Here is a 22,519-nt window from a genome sequence, read left to right as displayed (position 1 = left end):
TTCACTGTGCATACATTTATTTCTAAAAAGAAGCTTTATTCACTGTCATATAAATACTAGTTATGCATTTTCCTAATACATCTTATGGTAAAATATTTGTTAACAAGAATTTTTTTTAAAAAATTCATATTATTAAAAATCTGCATTTGTGGATGACACGAGTTTATGTATAGAAAATCCTAAAGACTCCACCAAAAATCTGTTAGAACTAATAACTGAGTTCAATAAAGTTGCAAAACTTTAAAAAACTTTAAAGAGTACAAAATCAACATACAAAATCTGTTTTGTTTCTGTATACTGACAACTATCAGAAAGAAAAAAAATTTAAATCCAATTTACAGTTGCATCAAAAAGAATAAAACACCTAGGAATAAATTTAACCAATTTAACCTTAATTTTGTCATAGACTCAACCAGCACAATCCCAAACCCCATAAGAAGTTACATTCAAATCCTTTTACTGAGATGTCCCATCATTCTTTCATAGTGATTTTTCCCTCACTATAAGGTAAATAAATTATTTAAATATTAAATCTATACAACTAAACTTAACTATAACTTAAATATAAAAATAATATAATTATAGGTATATACATAAAATGAATTTATAGAATTTTTTCTGTGAATAATTTTTATCATAGAGACTCGCTACAACACACATATAGTGCCAAATACTTAATTTAGATTGGCTTTAAGTTAAAATTTCATAATTAGATTTTTTGTTAAAGAGTCACAGAAACATGAATCCATAAAACTCATTCCCTATCCCTAAGTAAGGAGTTAGTCAATAATTTTTGGTGCTGCTTCTCTTGGAGCCTCTCCATATGTATACAGTACTAGCTTGCATTTTTTTTTAAGATTTTATTTATTTATTTGACAGAGAGAGAGATAAAGAGACAGTGAGAGAGAGAACACAAGCAGGGGGAGTGGGAGAGGAAGAAGCAGGCTCCCCACTGAGCAGAGAGCCCAATGCAGGGCTAGATCCCAGGACTCCAAGATCATGACCTGAGCCAAAGGTAGTCACTTAACAGCCACCCAGGTGCCCTAGTTTGCATTTTCTTTCTACCTCATATATTACGTGATGCATATTAGGTACTAAAATTATAATTGTAGTCCAGAGCATGCAAGATTGATATTTAGAATATTTTGTGCCATAGATGTGAAAGTACAAATAAACATCAATGAGCATTAATCAATAAAACTATAATAATGACTATTTAGTTGATAATTTATTTCTCAGGATTTCTTAATTTCATTTACAACAAGGATAGCAAATGGGCTTCAATTCCTATATCGGTGCTGATTACTTTGATATTGTAAGCTCATTTTCTCTTGTGCGCTGTTCCTAAAACTGGTATTTATTAACATGCCGAGTACATGGTATGTGCTCAAGAAATACTTGTTGAATGAATGAATGGATGGATGAATACTGCTTAAGACAGAATTGTCTTGAGAAAGATCTTTTTTTTTTTTTGGTTGTCCTCTAGTAACAGTGTAAAAGAGTGAACTTACCTTGTAACCAATGCAGAAATAGTGAAATATGCACCCCACACATTTGTCAAATTTGTAAAGTAATGCTTTTCCAACACATATATACAAGTAGGTAACTTGGCAATCATATTAAAATGTAGATTCTGAATCAGTAGGATTGGGAAGGGACCCAAATTCTATTGATCTAACAAGTTACCATGGGATTCTGATGTTGTTAGTTTTCTGGCAATACTTGAGTATCATGGTGCTAGACGGAACAGTGGTCCTGTTAAAACCCAGACTGGCCACCTACAGAGTTTCTGACTCATAAATCTGAGGTGGAGCCGGATAAGTTGCATTTCTTTTTTTGTTGTTTTTTAAAGATTTTTTTAATTTATTTGACAGACAGAGATCACAATCAGGCAGATAGGCAGGTAGAGAGAGAGGAAGAAGCAGGCTCCCCACAGAGCAAAGAGCCCTCAGATAAGTTGCAGTTCTAAGAACATACTAGGTGATTCTGATGCTGCTTTCTCCACTACACTTGGAGAACCAATGATCCACAATATTCTCCACCCCCGCCCTGTAGTAATGAAACATGAACTGACAGGTTTTAAGGCATGTAAAGTCACTTTGTGTTTTAGAACCCAACTTGAGTTATTTCCCAGTGATGTTGCTTTCTTCCAGAAAGAGCCCTGGACTGTCATCTATTTAAAACATTTCTGAGAAACAATAACCTTTTCAAAATAACTACCGGTATATGTCATGCGGGATAAAAGAGGAATTATTATCTTTCTACCTCACATATTTAAATATTATAGAAATCCTCTGGGGTTTTAAGCTGAACCAACCTGTCCCTATAAAGAGAAAAACTAGCTGGTACCTATAGACGTGTGTCAGACAAAACTCACAACACTTTTCCCTTGCTGAGAAACGTAAAAAAAAAAAAAAAAAAAAACCAGAGTCACGAGCATGATTATATCTGGCAAGTATCCATAATGACCAATGTTACAGCTGAACTGAGGTATTGACTAACCTTTTATAAAATTTTCATTTATCACTCTCCTATAAACTGTGAAATCGCTTTCAGAATTTGGTGAACCTAGCTCTATGATTTATCATTTGATCACCATGATAGTGGAGAAAGAAATACTACTTTGTACCATTTGAGTCCCCAGAAAATATATTATAGACAAAAGGAGAATGGGATGATTTCTGAGAATATAATTAAGTGGGTTAAGAAAAAAATATAAGTTCAAAACCCAGGAAGCAAAGGATTGGAGTATGTCTTATTCTTGTCAAATATGGCGTTTATAATAGACCAATTAACCTAGAATGAAAAGAAAACATCTGACTTTCTAGAAGTACAATTCTAGTCTCTGTTACCATTGTTAAAAGATAAGCTGAAGCATATTAAATTTTTCAAGACCTTATTTGAACCTGCACTGATTTGAATTAAGCAGCACCAAAAATAAAGATGGCTAGATGTGCTTGCTCCACTGACAGGAGTTAGGAATAAGGTTTTGGTAGAGGCAACACTGCAGCAAGGCAAATAAATTAGTTGATTGGTTAAGCTTGAACAGTGCCTGATTTGTAAGCCTGTATGTTGTTTGTGATTATTCGTTCTTGAGTTTTATTTTCTCAGATTTAAGTGCATTGATTCAGGCTTAGGGTTTGGTTTGTTTACATAGGTTAGTTACCAAGGCATTAGAATTATCCCAGTCTAATAGCCTCCTTGTTAAAATATTTTAACAATATTATCAACAGCTAATTTATGTGAAGCTCATTCCATGACTTTAAAAAATAGCTTTAAGTAGTCAGAAATAAATAGTATGTTAATAGCTATAGAGTGGATGGCATATAGCTGGACTAAAGAAAATATTTTTATTCGTCTACAATTTTCTTGATGGCTAGGCATATTCTTAATCCCAACTTTATCTCAAGATTTAATGAGGTGTCAGTATGGTATAGACACTCCTTAACCTTTGTTATATAAACCTCAGACAGTGTAATTTCCTTTGGTATGCTTCACTTGTTCTATATATTAAACATCTGAGGGATACCCCATAATATGGAAAAAATGATTTTGAGAAACATGATGAGTTATCACATATTTGCCCCTATTTGCTTGTGGATTTAAAAAAAATAATAATGTATTTTATTCAATGAGATGGATTAGTAAATGGGAAAACTGAGATGTAAAAATAGATCTTCTGATTATATACTGAATTCTCTTTCCAAAGTTATATATAAAGAAGAATCAAAATTAATTTAAAAAGTTCAGATTTTTCTCAAAAGGAAAGTTTTCATTGAAATCTTAATTAATTTCCCACAATATTTCATAATGTTATATTAATTCTTAAAATGAAAAAGAAACACAAAAATAGAAACTGATTTGAAAATTATATTATTTAGGATGCTCACAAAAGGACTTAAGCACAGTATGTGGCATTTTAGAATAGCCAAATTAAACATAACTGAACTCTAGGTTCATTGTTTTAATAAATACATATTTATTATTTCTGTTGCACGTGTTCCATAATTAGTATAACTCCTACATTTCACAAAGAGAAGGCAAATGTTCTTCAAAATGGTTTTTGCTAACTCATTACTCTTCTCAGAAGCATTCAGTGACACAGTATCTTCAAAAACCTGGTTGCTTGGGGAGCCTGGATGGCTCAGTGAGTTAAAGCCTTTGCCTTTGGCTCAGGTCATGATCCTAGGGTCCTGGGATTAAGCCCTACATCAAGCTCTCTGCTCAGCAGGGAGCCTGCTTCCTCCTCTTTATATGCCTGCTTCTCTGCCTACTTGTGATCTCTGTCCGTCAAATAATAAATAAAATCTTTAATTAAAAAAAACAAAAACAAACCAAAAAATCTGGTTGCTTAACATATCAGATCATCTCATATCGTATGCCCAGCATTAAAGATTCAGAGTACTTCTTCAAATGCCCTCTATTTCTCAACTTATTCTCACATCTTTCAACATTCTTTATTCCCACAAAGCTTATTTACACCTAACTTCATATTTTGTTCAGTCTTCTTCCTCTACCCGATTACATGCTCACTATTTATTTTGACACCTGGCTAAAAACTTGCCCAACTTGAGATGAATTTTTTGACCAACCTTTGCAGCAGACTCATTTCAATAGCTTAGAATTCTCTGCCTTTCTTGGAAAATCCATATTCTGATTGCCAGTGTGGAGCTGAACAATTCACTGTTCTCAATCCATATATTTCTGGTAACCAAATGTGGTGATCCAGAAAGAAACCCTAGAGGAAATAATACTTAGTTTGAGACCTGAATGATAAGAACAGTAAGTTCTCTGGAGATTTAAGGAGGGCATTCCATGCAGACAAAAAGGCAAGGGCAAAGGCTCTGAGGCAGGAATGTAATTTGCAGTGTTGAGCAACCGAAGACATAGTAGGTAAATTATGTAATGAATGGTAGGGCACTGCTGGTAATGAGGTTGAAGTTTGCAGGAAGAGATCCCAACAGGATGCACAGTGTTTTCTGTGTTCTTATTGTTGTTGTTATTAAGAGTTTTTTGATGTTACAAGTACTGAAAACTACTGGAAGACTTCACATAGAAAACCTATAAGACCAATGTAGTTATTATCTGTCACCACACAGTTATTACAATATTATTGATAATATTCCCTCTGCTGTACTTTCCATTGCAATGACCTATTTATTTATTTACTTCTGTTATGTATTTTAATCTTTTTAAAAAAATTTTTATAAACATATAATGTATTATTAGCCTCAGGGGCACAGGTGAACATCAAGTAATGTGTATAACTACTGAGCCACTATGTTGCACACCTAAGATTAATATAATATTGTACGTCAACTACACATCAAAAAAAAAACCTTCGAATAAGAGAATTTTCATGATTAAATGACGTGTAGTATCTTCAAATGATAGCTATAACCCTCGGCTTGTTTGAACAATTTCAAAATGGATCAAAATGTCCGTTTAACTAATCATGCACATGAACTACATGAACTAAGCATCATGATTTAAGTTCCTGTTTGGATAAACTTTCTTTTTCAAACTAAAAAAATAAAAAAAGAAAACCTATAAGATCAGGTATGTATTTTAAAAAGTCATTTTGGCAACTGAGGGGAGGACATGTCGTAAGCCTGCCTGTGACCATGAGTGAGCCCTTTAAGTAGCATCTTCAGCTATCAAATGGAGATAACAGCTTCACTGAATAAGGAACAAATAGGGTCTTTTATGAGAAACAGTTTAAGTAAGAGTGTGGTTAAAAAAAAATAGGCATATTAGGAAAAAAACTTGGGACTATAGGGGGAGGAGCCTAAAGTTAGGAAAGGAGCATAGTCTATTCAACAAATCAAACAAGTAGATAACAACAGGAATAAGTTATTCAGAATAATAGAGAAGCAAAGGAGAATGGTACTTTCCATTGAGCCACCTACCTATCTCAATGGTTTCTGTTGTCCTTGCTTGTTTTATTCTCTGACTTCAAGAGTTAGTTTTGGCTATTTCTTGCTCCCAATGTCACCTTCCTTATTTATTAAATTATTCATTAGATATGTTCAGAGACAAATACAGTGGAAGTGGGTAATTGGAGACCAAAAAAAAAAGAAGAAAGAAAGAAAGAAAACTGGGCACCTGGGTGGCTCAGTGGGTTAAGCCTCTGCCTTTGGCTCAGGTCATGATCTCAGGGTCCTGGGATCTAGCCCCACATCGGCCTCTTTCTATCTGCCTGCCTCTCTGCCTACTTGTGATCTCTCTTTAAGAAAAGAAAGGAAAAAAAAAAAAAGAAGAAGACTAAAAACTAGAACAGAGAAGAAGAAAAATGGTTATAGTAGTCTTTTCAAAATTGCTTGAGATATTCATCTAGCAATTGTATTAAATCTCCCCACTTCTCCCTTTGCTGCCTTCATTCATGATTCATCAATGGAATGTTCATGGCAAGGAGAAGACAGTAATGGAGCCGAGTTGATCTGCTTACAAAAACTCATATTTTGTGAATTAGAAGTGAGATATTAGAGAGGTGCCTGGGTGTTTCAGTAGGTAAACCTCTGTCTTTGGGTCAGGTCATGATCACAGAGTCCTGGGATTGAGCCCCACATCTGGCTCCCTGTTCAGTGGGGAGTCTGCTTCTCCTTCGTCCTCCACTCCTCCCCACCAGTGTGCACTCTCTTGTAGTCTCTCTCTCTCTCTCAAATAAATAAATAATCTTTGTGAAAAAGTGAGATATTACTATAGGCTTTCTTTGACACAAGTGATATACAAAATATCACTAGAGTGTTTTTTAAAAATTAACATTAATTTTGCATATTTCCCCTTGAAGTGTTGAAGTAATTATGTCAGAAAAGACAATAAATTTGTATCTCTGTGTCTGAGGAAGCAAAGGGTGTGTTTGTCTAAATAATGGAGACTTCTTGTCTCTTAATGACCATTAATACTGGAAATTTTTCAGATTTTCTGTTCCCCCTTTTGGCACATGATTTTCAACTATTTTAACCTAGTGAATCTGCAATATTATAGAAGCAGTTTAGATCCAAATGTAGAACCATTCATTTGACTTATAGTTCAGTGGTCCTCCAAATAGTTTTCCATTTTGTGTTAGTATTTTGTTTCACAAGTAAAAGATAAATAGATTCTCCTTATAAGAATTTTAATTTGTTTCCAGAGCTACATTTTACTTCCCCCATTATTTACAATATTAAGCACCTCTCTTCACCTTGAGGTAACTACTTGTCAATCATTTGGTGAAAAACTTCTAGCCATTTTTTAAATTTATATTTATACTCATGCATTACATTCATTTATATAAGTAAACCTAGTAAATATATAGTACTTTTCATATAAATGTTACCAGTCCATACATATTGTCCTGAAATTTTATTTTAATTTAACACAGTTTCTTGGAAACTATATTCACACAGGTTCTTTTTAGCTATTTACAATAGTATATTATTATATGAAATTTTTTAGTGGGAGGAATTTAAATGCTTATAACTAGGGTAATGAATAAATAATTTCTATTACTTTCCAGACCAAGATGGACTCATCTCTCTGAATGGGATTTCTGGAAAAAAAAAATCATTTGACAAGGGAAAATATCATACTTAATGTTTACTTCCCAATGATATATTCCTAATGATAATGAATTAATTCAGGGTCCTAATTTAGGTTAAAACCATTTTTTTCTTCTATAATGTTGTCATAAGAGTAATCAAAAGAAATGCAATGAATTTGGCAAAACTTTAATTTCCTCATCTGTAGAATGACTGTGGTATTGGATCTGCTGCCTACATGGCATTATTGAGAAGAATCATTGGAATAGGATATATGAAACTGTGTTTGGGAAGTTATTACAGAAGTTATTACAAAATGGTTAGGAGAAACACAGGTTTTTGTTTTTGTTTTTGTTTTTACTCTTTTCTACATGATTAGTTAAGCTATTGCTGATTTCCAAACCATCTCCAAACTCAGTGGTTCAAAATATATTTATTATTTCTCATGCATCTGTATCTTGTCTGTGTTTAGAGAGATCTAGACTGTTTCAGCTGAGCTGGTTTTCTTCTATGTGACTCTTATCCTCTTAACCCATCACACTAACTAATACATGTTTTTTCTCATGTTGATGGTAAGCATGCGGAATGAATGAAAACCAACAAGTTCTCATGAGCCTTAGTCTCAGTGTACGTACCCTGCCCTTATGTCTTTTTCTGTTGGACAAAGAAATCCCATAAGAAAAATGCAAGAGTTAGACAAGTGGGAAGAACTGCAAAATCACAAGTAAGAGTGTGAGTACAGGGAAAGGGGAATAGTGGTGGCCAAATGTGCACTCTGCCACACCAGGTTGGTTTGTCTTTGTATCTCTGTGTCTTCAGACACCAATTACATCTTAACACACTTATGGAATTTTTTTTTATCTGCATAGGTTGATAAATTGTTTAAACTTAGTATTTTAACCTGTTTTGAAAAGAATTTCAACACCATAAAGATGACCATGAAATAAATGTATGTCAATATTTATCATATGATTCCATGTTAACACTATCATTTTGGGTAGCATCTGTGGTATACTACTTGAGAAACTCTTCATCTATTAGAAAATCAGAGAGTGGTAAATACTGATGTAAGTGTTCTATTTGCTGGATTATTCATAACTAATTCTTGGCCACAATTCAGCATAATCCTGGGCTACAGCTTAGAAACTCCTGAAGAAGAATTAGTTAATAAAGTCATTATACTACCTCAGGCACGAGCTGTCTCAAAAGCTAGATTGTTATTAGTTCATTCTTGAATTCTGTGAAGACACCAGATATTCTCTTCAAATAAATTACATTTCTAGAGGGAAAAATATGCCTGTCAGCAAAGTTTCTTTGTGAAAATATAGACAAAATAAAGAACATGATGATAACTTGGTTCATAATTTTTCTTCTTGAATAACAGTAGGACAGGGAACTTTTTCCAGATGGCAAAATGTTTGGAGCAGATACCTATTTAAAACTCTTCTCAGAACACATTGTAATTAAAATAGCTGAAACTAATTTCTTTCTGATAAGAATAATGAGAACATAAGACAACTTTTTCCAATAAATTACTCTTTTGCCTTTCTATGTTTGGGTTATACACATTAATATCTAACATGCTACATAATTGGGATACTTTGAGAAATCACCTATGAAATATACTGTTCTGATTAGAAACTGGAGATTGAAACATTCTCTTACGATCATACTTTGCCTTTCATCTCACTAGACATACTCTGGGCATGAAGCTATGAGCCCTTACAAAGAAAAACTGAGTCAGGCGTGGTTTCATGATGGGTTTCCTAGAACCTGGACCAACTTACTTAGTGTTAGGTAGAGGAGAACTGTCTTATGCTGGTGCTCTCATGACCTTGTATAATATAAGCCACATAGACAAGACTCAACCACAACTGACATAAGCCTTATCAGAATGCCCTCTGAGCTTCCAACATCAGTAAAGATAAACAGTTTTGTGAGGAGCTGCTGCAAAGCAATTTGTCACTTAATTCCTTATCTTGAGAGATGTTTTCATGGGGCAGTTTCTCATCTCTCTAATACTGATAGGATAGGATAGGGAGCTTTCTGCCTTGTCCCCTCTTAGGTTATAGCTGAAGATTATGAAATTGCTTAATTGAAGTATGTAATTGGCTCCTCAGAAACAAGGTGTCTCATAACTCATTTGCATGTCATCTGGTCCCTTTTGCTTCAGTGTCATCCTGTGACATGGGGAGCTCACATCATTGCTGATCTTGTTTTTGCTTGATTTTACTTATTTACAAGTAATAAATTGTGAATCTAGACTTATATTTTCTTTACTAGTTCAATTTGTCAGCATTCTTGAAAAATTTGTTCCCGGCCTTGGCTAGTAAAGTCACAATGCTCTTTTGGAAGAATGACAACTGGAGTCCTTTGTGTTCATTGGTCAGGTACGGTACTGTGTTGGGTAGAAGTGGATTTCGTTGCTGGAGTGTTCAGTAACAATGGAGACAATCTGTTCTGAATAATCATCGCTGAGATGACTGATGAGTTGCCTTGGTGTTTAGAATTAGAAATAAAGTAGGTAGGAGGCTGATGCTAATGAGAGAGTATGGCGGTTGTTGCTCACTCTTCTGCACCACTGGCAAATCAGGGGCACTTTCCTCTAACTAGTAGTTGCCTAAAGATGAGATACTTCCTGGAGTTTGTTAAAGCAATTAGTTTTTCAGAGAGTTAGTTATTGTCTGTGCTTTTAGTACTAAAGGAGAGAAACTACAGATCAGTCTGGGCAAAAGCTTCATGAGACTACAGAAATGTGACTCTTTTTGGTTTGCAGATGTGGGAGCTACAACTAAGTTTGCTGAATAAGAAGAAATAGAATTCTCTTAGTTAATGATCAGCCCTATGTTCCATGCCACCCTGGACACAACTGCCTTACTCAGTGACATGGACACAGACAAGGAACCTGCAAAGACAAATCAGGACTTATTAGAATGAGTTTTCACATATATATGAAACAGTGGCCTGCCTAGGATGTGTTTTCATTCTGTGATAAGTACCCATGGAAACTTGTAAGAGAAGATAGAACCTCCCTTAGAACCACTATAGCTTCAGCCTGGACTAAAAATAGAGACCATGAACCTCTAGATAATGAGATAGTCACCTAATAGATTATATTATCCCTCAATTTCAAGTCATGAGAAGGACACACAACTTGAAGATCTGGGAAGTAGCAAAAGAAAATCCGAGCTAGCTTTGCCATTTCCTGTGGGCAAACAGGAGGTGAGCCAGGAAGATCTTGAACCCCTTTGACTGAGATACGTGCTATTCAGACCAGCATTGACCTGTTGTTTTTGATGTCACCTCTCTACCCTCTACCTAGATTTTACCCTTTTTAAAAGCAAACAGGACTGGGATAGAGACTAAGGTTACCGAAAGAGGACTAGAGGCCTTATTCACTGGTGAAGATGTGTTGGGGATTTTATGGCAACAAAGGTTGCCAAACCTTTTTATTTAGTCCTGTGATGCTGGGAAGCACCAATGATTTGATTAAAAAAATAATAATACTTAATTTGAGAAAACTATGATTGGACAGTAAGTTCATTAACTTTGTGGGTGGATCCCTTTGTGGCAGTACACAATTAGTAACTGATAATATTGAATATATTGTGGCATTTAGACATATTAAGGGTGTGCAGTCTGTTCTTGATTATAAGAAGTGTTCTTAATGGGGAAATAACAAAATGAGAGCAGGGGTAGTAGAAGATTTCATAACTGGGGGCCCATAAGTCTTCCCCTGTCTAGTCATCTGGTCGCTGTGAAACAGTATAGGATAACTAGAGGGGCATGAGTGGGAGGAAATCATGGTGTTGATCAAGGTGCTAGTTGAGGAAGAGCTGCTTAAAGAAACATTGTCAACTTACAATAGCCTTGCGTGACCAGCGAAGACTAGTACTTGCTTCTCTTTGGGTTACTGTAGTAAATTCAATGTGGCCGTAATCCCTCTTGCTGTTGAAGTTCCAGATAGAACAATCTGAGTCCTTTGTACAGACTGAAGCTATCGGTACACAGTTGTGGGCATTCCTAATGCCTTCTTAAGCACCCAGTGCATCCAAATGATCAAAATCAATTTGCCTTTTCATGGCTTCTGTTACGACATAATTTTACTGGGCTCCCTCACAGCCATCTACTCCCCCATGACTTGTCTCCAAAAGGCACAAGTGTAGAAAAGATTAAGATCCTACCAGAAGTGTCTAGGTACCATCATACTGACGACATTGTTGGAAGGGTTAAAGACAGAGTCTAGGCTGCCTTAGTTAAAATGTTTCAAATTGGAGTAACTAGGTCTGGAAGATTAATACTGACAAGTTAGAGGAACCAGTCAGTTAAGTGGAGTTCTTGGAACCATACAGGCTAGTGCTCAGAGGAAAATTCCCAAACCAGTTAAAGTTTGAGATTAAGCTTAAATATTGCAACAAACTGAAAGAAGCATCCGCACATTTAATAGGCCTATTTGGTATTGGAATTAGTTGGTACTTCCTATGGGGATATTAGTCAGTTGCATAAGAACATTGAATAGAAAGTCACTTTTGAGAGAAGGTATGGGCCACCACAGGACTTAGGATCTATCTACCAAACTGTACACACTCTAAGGAGCCTTTGAGATAAAAGCATCAGAGACTAACAATTATGTCGATTGGAACCTATGGTGAAAAGTTGTTGCCGCTAAGGCCACGGTGCTCTCAGTTTTTAGACATGCCATTTACCCAACTCTCTTGAATGGTGTACCTCATTTGAGTTGCAATCACTGGTTCATTAACTGGGTGTTGGCAGCACTGAGTTAGTAAGCAGCAGAAATTTATGCCCTGACATCCCTGTCCTGAGATGACTCACAATGAAAGTAGTAATAAAAAGGGTACTGCCCAATACGTGTCTATTTTTAAATGAATACAGTATGTCTAGGAAAGAAGTAAAGCAAAAATTAAATAGTTTGTTATTTATAGTAAATAATTTATATTTATATATATACATATACATATATATATATATATATATAAAATAGTAAAACAAAAATTAAATAGCTTCACAGCTACACAAAAATGTGGTCAGTTACTCTTAAATGTGACGATCTCAACTTTGGGGTCTGTACCAATACCTTTATTTTCTGTGCCTTTCTCCTCCATTTGTATGACTCTCCTCTGCCCTATCCCTCTCAGATGAGAAATTTGCAGGTATACTCCTTGACCCCATCTGCCTTTCCTGATGGCCAGGGCCTGTCTCTGATACTCCTACCACCTGCACTGAGGTGACTCTCTCCTCTGTCCTATTATCTCAGGGTACTATTCTTTGCTCGCTGGTGAGTTGACATAATTCATGGCAATTTTCTTGGTAATGAATGTTAACAGTTCCAATGTGTCACCCCATCTGTCAAATTTGTGCCTCATTAGGGCCCTTAGGACTAAACTAAAGTACGAATGTGGTACATTTTAGGTCTAGTTACAAAGCTGTAAGAAATTTTTTTTTCTCCCATCTATAGAGGGAGACAAGAGTACCTTCCTCTATTCCATGCCTGTTTTCTATTATACATATAGCTATATGTATAGTAAGAAAGAGGAAAAATTAAGAACTTTATAGAGAAAAGCCCTGGATAGAATTATATTCAGAGGGAAGGGGAGGAATATAGTTTTCATAGGCAGAGTCAATACTATGATTGCTTTGACTTCTTTTTAGAAATAGTATTAGCACGTATTCAGTAACAATAAAGGAAAGCATGGCATTTTAATGATTCTAAAGAAGCCAGGGCATATGTTTAAAAAAATTCTAAAAATGAAATAAAACAAACTGAGAAAGGCTCACTCTGAAATGGCTAAAGAAAGAATTGATGAAGGAAGGATTAAAATGTCTGTGGACAGAACAATTTAGAACAATGTATGGACATTAAACAGATGGAGAGTGAAGTGTCTGGCTGAATATTGGGTCTTCGGATATTGGTTACAACACTGCTATTGTAGGGAGTCCTTCTTTGATTCCAACTCTAGGACAGACCCCCATCTCCTCCCCTCTCATGGAAGCCTTCATTTTCTTTCCTAAGTTTCCCCCTAGTTTGTAATTATATCTTGATTTGTCTGATTATAACATCAGTGTCCATCCTTCCCATTTGACTGGATGCTCCTTGAAGTTAGGAACCATGTTTTGCAGACATAGCGTAGTGCCAGGAAATACCCTGGGCATTAATTTGATACATAGTTGTTAATGATTAAATGGGGGCTAGATAACCAGATTTCTGGCCTTACTCTACTGCTTGGGAAAGAAAGAAATTATTTGGATTATTGGTGGTGTGTTTGCATCATTGGAAATGCTCATTTTTCCCTTTACCGTCTCAATCAATGATTCCTGATTTGGAGCAAATTTACCCCTACTTCCATGGAACATTTTGGAATATCTGGAGACATTTTTGCTTTTATAACTGGAGGTGCTGAAAGTTGTTCAACATATGACATAGTGTTTATATGTGTGTGCACACATACACAAACCTGCACACATACATACACTATATTCCACGCTGAATATATATGTCATTCTAAAAGCAGAATGTGGAAACTAGTAGTAGTCACTTCCAGGAGTAACAGTGAGTATCAATTAAATACAGGTTAAAGAACTGCCCAACTGTTAACCACTGTATCGGTCTTGTGGTGTCACTGTGTGGGCACAGCCTCCTAGTGAGGGCATGCTCTAATTATACTTTAATATGAAACATTTATCACTACCTATAAAGTGTAAGGTTAGTATATAAACACTATGAATAATGGCTTTTTAGCTATAGAATTTAGAGTAGTAATTTTGGTAGTTGTTGTAGATGGAATGGTAGTATAATATCTAATAATCTAATAATAATTAGGATAATATCTAATTAATTAACTGCATGGACAGTTAATGGGGAAAGTAGTAGTTGTGGTTGTTGTAACACTACTAGTAGTAATACTAATAACTCCTACTTACTGAATGCTTACTATGTATGCTACAGTTTGAGTTCTAGAAAGCAACTCTGAAATGGAGTTTAGGAGGCCAAACATCAATTTGAATTAGTACTTATGCAAAGGAAAAAGGCAAATTGAGGTGGAGAAAAAATTTGAGATATGATGCAGTTTCAGCATATGCCTCCACCAAAATAGGAGGCCTGTTTAGCCCTGAGATGGCCTTTAGGAGTTGCCCTTAAACTGGGAAAAAGGATTGGGCCTATATACCCATGTTGATCCATCACTGATGCAGACTACCCTAGGAAGGCATGACCGTGGATGAGCAGCCTGCTTCAACTGAGGCATTCTCCTAAGGCCTGGAAGCTTTGCCAGCTGTCTTCAGCCAGCAGCTCAAATCCATTCTCTCATCCAGTCTTTCATCTTGAAATCCATTAAATCCATTCTTTCATCTTGAAAAGCTCAGAGAAACTACCACAATGTACAAGAAACTAGTGTGCATTTTCTTAAGTTTTCACAACATACCAAGAGGTTGGTGTTATTATCCCAACCATACATATGGAAGATAGGGTCTAAAGAGATTTCATAACTTTCTCAGAAAACACAGCATGATTCATTTTTATAAATAAATTTTAGGGTGTGGATAAGTGTTCCTATTTACCCAGATAATCTCAACATATTTATTACTTGTGTCTCCTTCCCTCTCAAGAGTGTCCAGTTGAGATGATAAAAAATAAAGGTCACTCTAAGTAGAGCCGGCACTGAAGATACCAGAGGACAATTCACCGAAGCTCAATGGCAGGGTAGGCCAGAAGAGGACTCAAGGAGGGTGAGAGTAGAAATTAATAGAACAGACTGGGGATTCTTAAAGTCAAATCCCTTCAGTCAGAAACATCAGCATATCCTGGGAACTTGTTAGAAATGCAAATTATTGGTCTTCACCCCATAGCTATTCAGTCTAACAAGCTGGTACAGGGTACCCCTCTACCACATATAGTTTCAGGGAACCCTTCATGTAATTCTGATGCTTTTAAGCGTTTAAGAATCACTGGGATAAATTCATAGACTTTTTTATTTATTCTTTTTTATTTTACAATGCTTTTGGCTGTAGTCAAGTAGGATTAGTTTCCCAGCAAATAGAGGAGAAATTACAGGAAGAAATGCTGGTTTTAAAGCTAAGAACTTTCCACACTGATGTGACTTCAAGCCTAATATTCTTCACAGGGTTTTCCTCTTTCCTCTTATTTCACAGAGGAGCTTTGTATTAACTTTGAGACTCAGCTGTGTAGTCTCCGAAGCCTGGTTTCTGGTGTAGTCTGTCTGTCTGTCTCTCATTATGTAATGGATATGTATACTAGAAGGATTAATATATACATACATATATATGTATATTATATATATATATATAGAGAGAGAAAAGATTAATACCTATTTTATCTCCCACAGATCTTTCATGAAGCTGAAATAAAATCATACATGCAAAGGTATCTACAAACTATGAAGTGCTATGCCGTCATAAAATGGGAATATTAATAGTACGATACTTAGCTAGACTTTTATCTCCCAGAAAGCACAGTATTTACCTGATCAATCCATGGCAATTTTTTTTTTTAAAGATTTTATTTGTTTATTTGACAGAGAGAGACAGAGAGGTCACAAGTAGGCAGAGAGGCAGGCAGAGAGAGAGGGAGAAGTAGGCTCCCCGCCAAGGAGAGAGCCCGACGTAGGGCTCGATCCCAGGACCCTGGGATCATGACCTGGGCCGAAGGCAGAGGCTTAACCCACTGAGCCACCGAGGTGCCCCTCCATGTGTAATTTTTGTAAGATCTCATTAAAGCAGGAGTTTTTACTATGAATATTTTCACATACTTATATAGAGAGAAATATGTATATTTTAAAAAGGCATTCTTATGTAATAAGTCTAGTTTGCCTTTGAGACCAGGAGCTACAGTGTTATCTCTGGTTTCTGTTTCTTCCTGAGCACCTCAGTTTCCTCTGGGAGATTCAAAAAACGCCTCTTGGGAAAGGCAAGGATGAACAAATAAAGGACTGAAAAACAATCTCTTCATATTTTTGGATTGCATGAGTGCTAGTGAAACCATCTAAGAAAATGAAAACTGGTCTCTTTGGACTCTTGAATCCATGTCAGTACTCACCAGGCCCTTCCCAAAAGGCAGACTTATCTGTTGGGTGCTGGGACATATATTTCAGCAACATTAATTGAGTTAGAATATAACTGATCCTGGCCCTGGCAAGAGAATGGGTAAGTTAGTTACTTCCAAAACCAAACTTAGGATCCTGACTCCTCCCCCAGGATTAAGTCCATCTGTAATGGTTTTAAAAAAATATGTCCATTAATTGTTTGATACTTGTCCTTGAATTGATCTTGACTCAGTATTTTGCTTCTCATGAATAGAATAGTTACTGGTGTGTGACTCTGAGGTTATCCACAAAGGCTTTAGAACTTCTTTCTTGGGTCACTTTCTCTGGGGAAGCAAACTGTCATGTTGTAACCAACCTTGTAGAAGAGCCCACATGACATGGAACCAAAGTCTCCGGCAAACAGCCAATGAGGAACTGAGGCCTGCCAACAGCCTGTTGAGCTGTGAGATTTTAAAAGTGTGTTGTTTTAAGCTACTAAGGTCTGGGGAAATTTGTTACACAGCCACAGATAGCTAATATAATTTATCTGTCACAACCAAAAGATTGTCTTTTGCTTTCAGTGGATCCAGATGACTGGAGAGATATTTCATAAAGAAAATAGAGATGGAAACTTGTTCTTATCCAGTTCAGGGGCTTTTTTAATAAAGTGTTTGTATTGATTTTGATTGTAAAGTTTTGAACCTTCAAAACTAGCTTAGGACTATTTTTAGATCAATTTTAGGTTCATAGCAAAACTGAGAGATCTCACATATACCCTCTACCTTCAAACATGCATAGTTGCCTGCATTATCAACACCCCCCACCAGAGAACTGAATTTATCACAGTTGGTGAACCTGCTTTGATGTGGCATAATTGCACAAAGTCCATACTTTCTATTGGAGTTCACTGTTGTACATTCTTTGAATTTATACAAATACATAATGACATGTATCTGTCATTATATAATCATACCACGTAGTTTTACTGCTCTAAAAGGCCTTTATGATCTTCTTTTTCATCCCTCCCTTCTTACCCCCTCAACCCTTGTAACTACTGATCTTTTTACGGTCTTTTCCAGAATGTCATATAATTGGAATCATTCAATGTGTAGTCTTTTCAGATTGGCCTCTTTCACTTGATAATATGCATTTAAATCCCTTCAATGTCTTTTTGTGACTTGAAGCTCATTTTTTTTTTTAGCATTGAATAGTATTCCATTGTATGGGTGTACTAGGGTTTATTTACCCATTCATCTACTGAAGAAAATCTTAGTTACTTCCAAGTTTTGGCAATTATAGATAAAGCTGCTATAAACGTCTAGGTGCAGGTTTTGTGTGGACATAAGCTTTCATCTGCTTGGTGTAAATCCCAAGGAGTATGATCACTAAATTGTATGATAAGAATACATTTAGTTCTTTAAGAAACCACTGTACTGTCTTCCAAAGTAACTATACTATTTTGCATTCCTATCAATGATGAATGAAAGTTCCCATTGCTCCACTTCTTGCTCAGAATTTGGTGTTGTCAGTGTTTTGGATTTTGGACATTCTAATAGGCATTAGTAGTATCTCATTGTTAATTCACATTTCCATGATGACCTATGATGTGAAGCATTTTTCATATGCTTGTCATCTGTAAATCTTTGGTGAGGTATCTGTTAAAGCCTTTGGCCAATTTTTAAATTGGGTTGTTTCTTGTTGATGAAAGCTAAGCATTCTTTGTGTAATTTGGATACAGTCCTTTCAGATTTATCTTTTGCAACTATTTTCTCCCAGTCTGTGGTTTCCTATTCTCTTGATAACTAAGACTTCAAAAAACATTCTGCTGACCAGTCACAGCCAAAATGTGGGTCTGGGAGTTCATAGTTACATTGCTGCAGCAAAGATTTTTCTGAGCACATATTATGTGGTGGGCATGCGTGTAGACTTAAGGATCTTCGGAATGAATAAGACAGCGTCTACCATTCATTCACATCAGCCATCTGGTCTGAATTTACCTTACCTGCTCACTGAATTCCTAAAAATTCCAAAACAATTTTGAAATAAAATCTCTGCCACATCCTTCCTCCATTTTTTTTACCCTTGCTTTGTAGGAAAATAGTCTTAAGAGAGGAAAGGGGTAATATTTCTATTAACTAGGGAATATGAGCATCAGATAATAAGAGAAATTGTAAAAGAATGACTTTTTTCTGAATGAAAATGAAATAATGATTACATGCTTATTTTATTACAAAAGCAATGTATGTTGCTCCTGAAAAACATGATAAGTACAAAATCAATTTTCATATATAATCATACCAAAAATGAGAATAATTATAAGGTGATTTATAACCAGTATCTCTGTGTCTTCTCATTCTTAATGTGTGTGTGTCTGTGTTACATATATGTATGTATATATGCAGGTAAAATATTCCAGTGAATCCTTATATTGACATAATCCTTGACATTTAAAATTTTTGCTTAAATAGGCTCCGGTTGCTCAGTAAGTAATGGACTGTGATGTTGTTAGGGACAGAGAGGGTATCTTGAATATTTTCCATGTCTATCATGGTGCCTAAAATGGAGCATGGATCTAATAATTATTGACATTATTCTATTTTGTATGGTGTAAAATGCCTCAAAGAGACAGCAAAAGGCTTACTCAAGTTACATGGTTGGTTCTCAATAGATTTGGGATAAAGAGCCACTATGATGGCAGCGCAACTTTCTCTTCTGTAAGAAGATACATGGCCATCTTGGGAAGGCAAAACTGCCCTCTTGGGAAATGGATGGGTGGAGAGAATGACCAGATACTGAAGACCAGAGTACAGTCTTCCTTCAAGCCTGGCCTTCCCTTGTAGTTGTGAAAACCACAGTTTCATTTTATCTAGAGCTGATGAAGAACCAGGTCCGCTGGAAATGAAAGAAAATGACAAGTGGACCACACCATTGGAGTTTGCAAAAAAGTGTGGCTTTCTGGAAAAGTATGCTTTTCATTTCCAAATTGTTGTCTTCAGACAGTATAGAGAAACTTTGACTTTTTAATATTTTCCTGATGAAAAGACTATTTCAGAAACCAACTCAATGCCACTTGCTCAGTCACTCATCCACACTAGGCAGAAATTCTGTCAGAACTTGTCACATTTATTTAAGCAAGGCCCTGACATAGAGCAACTTTATTCTAATCATACTTACATTCAATTTGACAGTTTCAGATATCTTGTGTATCCATTGTACATGCTCAGATAGATGATTTATCACCAAACATTTCTCTTTTGGCAACTCTGATAGATTCTCACCTTCTTTTAGCCCAATTTCTGGGGAGCAAAAAAGCCTATATTAAAAACATAACAGTTTTCCAGTTCTCTATAGACAGTGTGAGAAGTCATATTATAGAAACAAACACAATTTATTTGTTAGGAGAACAACACAAAGCCAGTGGAAAGTAGTATTAAAATCTCATATTCACAGGGAATTGAATCCTGAACTTTTTTATGTTTCCCTTTTTTAATTTTTTTCCTTCTCTCAAAGGAAAAGAAGACCATCATGCAGTTAGTTTTATGGGATTGCAAAACACCTTAAAATGAATTTTTAATTTTAATTATTAATAATGACATGAAAACTGAACCTTCTAGCCACATCTAACATGCTAACCTTAAAAAGATTAAAGGTCAAAAAAAAAAAAAGATTAAAGGTCAGAGAAGGACATTACTGAATAATCTGCTTAATTGGTACTGCATGAAAAACTGTCACAGTAATACTATTAGAATTTCTCATTTCTTGAATGTGTATGAAGTTATGCCCAAGCATTCTTTTTGCTGTGTATACACTATTTCATACAACCCTATATCAGCCCTCTAAGGCATTATATCTTTTTGCAGAAGAGAAGAGGAGTCTCGTGGCAGGCAAGCATCTCATTCAAAGTCATCGTAAAGAGATCAGTTCAGGGAAAAGGCCATCTATGAATTTTTGGTAAGACAATTAGGTAACTCCATATTATTTTTAGGATATGTGAGAGCACAAACTTGTGCCCCAGAGTGAGCTAGAGAACTGATGAGGGGGAAAATGATACAAATGGATTTTGACTATAAGCCTTTTCAAAAAGTCACATCTGTTGAGACTCTCAGTAGATAAGGAGAGTGAAAATAAGTGATTTCGCAGGTGTGGCAACACCCAGTTTGCACAGGTTGTTAGGATCAGAGTCCTCTGGCTAAAGGCATGCCTGGAATCTTTGGAGAGGTGAATTTTATTTGGGCACATAATTGTCTAAAGAAAATGATAAGCAGAAGTTATTTGTTCTCACAAAATATTCATGTCCTCTCCTCATGACCTAGTCCTCCTTGCATTTGGTTAGAATTGTATAATGAGTTCTGGGTCTGAGAAGTGACCTGTGTCAGTTCCAGACCAAAGCAGTTTCAGAAAAGGACATTATTGAACACATTGATGGAATTCTGGTAAGACCTGTAGTTTAGTTAGTAATATTGTACCAAAGTAATTTTTATTTTAAGTTTAAAACAAGGTATGCCTAATAATGTTAGAGTTAGTAATGGTAGTTATTAGTATTGGGAGTATTGGCAGCAGCAAAAGAGTAACTCCTAAGTTCCAGACACTGCAAAGTACAACATGGAAATTATATTTTTAAATTCTAACGTACATCAACCCTATGAGGTAAGAGAACTTTTAATATATGAGAAATTAATAATTAACTCTTCATGTTACTGAAATACTCTCAGTGGATCTAACCTTTCCTTCTAGGAAAAAAAAATCATTATATTTGGCTAATACTGACATTCTCCAAGTTTATATAAACAGTGGACTTGCAATATTTCTCCTGCTTTTCTGCTTTCTGTAATTTGCTGGCTAGAATGAGATTCTATCCCATTTTTCCATTTTTTCAAATGAGGGAGTTAGACGAGATAAATATGTGAATTTCTCCTCACAACTGAGTTCTCTAAGATTATTGTTATAATGATCCATAAATGATATTTTTTTCCTCTTTGCATGCCTGAGTGTGTTTGAGAGTTGAACTGATGGCCACAATCCCTTCTGTGTAAGAAAAGTGTGACTGTAAATGAAGACATGGACAGTAGTCAGGGTTCTATATGAGGGCTGGGAACAATAATGATAATAACATAACACATATTCTGCCATATAAAAATGTGCCCATGGAAGCTGAAGTTCCATTAAGACCTTGCCAGTTGTCTGCATCATGGCAAAGTGAAAACAAAAAGCTATTAAAAAATTAGCTTCTTGACTTAGAATTATGTCCTACTACATAGGATTCACATTCATTTGGAATCTGGGTGTTCTGGAAATAAGGTCTCAGGAAGAGATGGGAAGGGGATCGGGAATATCCAATATCCATAGCCTGCGATAGCATATGTTCAAATTCTATTTTTCTCTGGCATTTTAAATTATTACTTTTAGACTTTTCAACCTGAGAATTAGTGCCCACTCGTCCATTCAGTGTAATATCATGGCACTCCTTATGTACATTGTGTTCTGCCAAACACAGGGAATATTTTGTTTAAGAAAGAGTCTAACTCCATTTTTGATGCATGACTGCTGAGGGCTTTTTTTTTTCTAAAGATTTTATTTATTTGACAGAGATCACAAGTAGTCAGAGAGGCAGGCAAAGAGAGAGGAGGAAGCAGGCTCCCCGCTGAGCAGAGAGCCTGATGTGGGGGCTCCATTCCAAGTCCCTGGTGGCATCATGACCTGAGCCACTGAGCCACTCAGGCGCCCCTGCTGAGGGCTTTTAAGCCAGTTCTCTTTCTGCACCACATCTGGGAAATGTGGGGATAAAGCTTGGGTACTCCCTCCTTTGGGGCCAGAGAGTTAGAATCATACAATACTTGGCCTCTGCATCTTAACCCACATCCCCCAGCCTCACTCACTAGCCAGCATTAAGCCAGTCTCTCCTTACTCTCATTTTTGGACCAGTTGGAAATCTACTCTTGTTCT

General features: G+C 36.0%; 1 long non-coding RNA gene across 11 annotated transcripts in view; it reads left to right on the top strand.

Moving 5' to 3' along the window:
• Positions 1-20,905: 20,905 nt before the first annotated feature.
• LOC131831869 (uncharacterized) overlaps positions 20,906-22,519 on the top strand; it is a 43,263-nt gene continuing 41,649 nt past the window's right edge. For 2 of the 11 annotated variants that reach the window (XR_009353835.1, XR_009353834.1), the window contains exon 1: positions 20,908-21,223. This is a non-coding gene — a long non-coding RNA (uncharacterized LOC131831869). Of the gene's footprint in view, positions 21,224-22,519 lie in introns of all 11 variants that reach the window. The other 9 variants (XR_009353832.1, XR_009353836.1, XR_009353838.1 and 6 more) reach the window with 9 other exon arrangements.

The sequence above is a fragment of the Mustela lutreola genome, chromosome 5 (assembly GCF_030435805.1).
Source record: "Mustela lutreola isolate mMusLut2 chromosome 5, mMusLut2.pri, whole genome shotgun sequence".
Lineage (NCBI taxonomy): Eukaryota > Metazoa > Chordata > Mammalia > Carnivora > Mustelidae > Mustela > Mustela lutreola.
The sequence above is the reverse complement of the archived record's forward strand: the minus strand, read 5'-3'. Positions and strand labels throughout refer to the sequence as shown.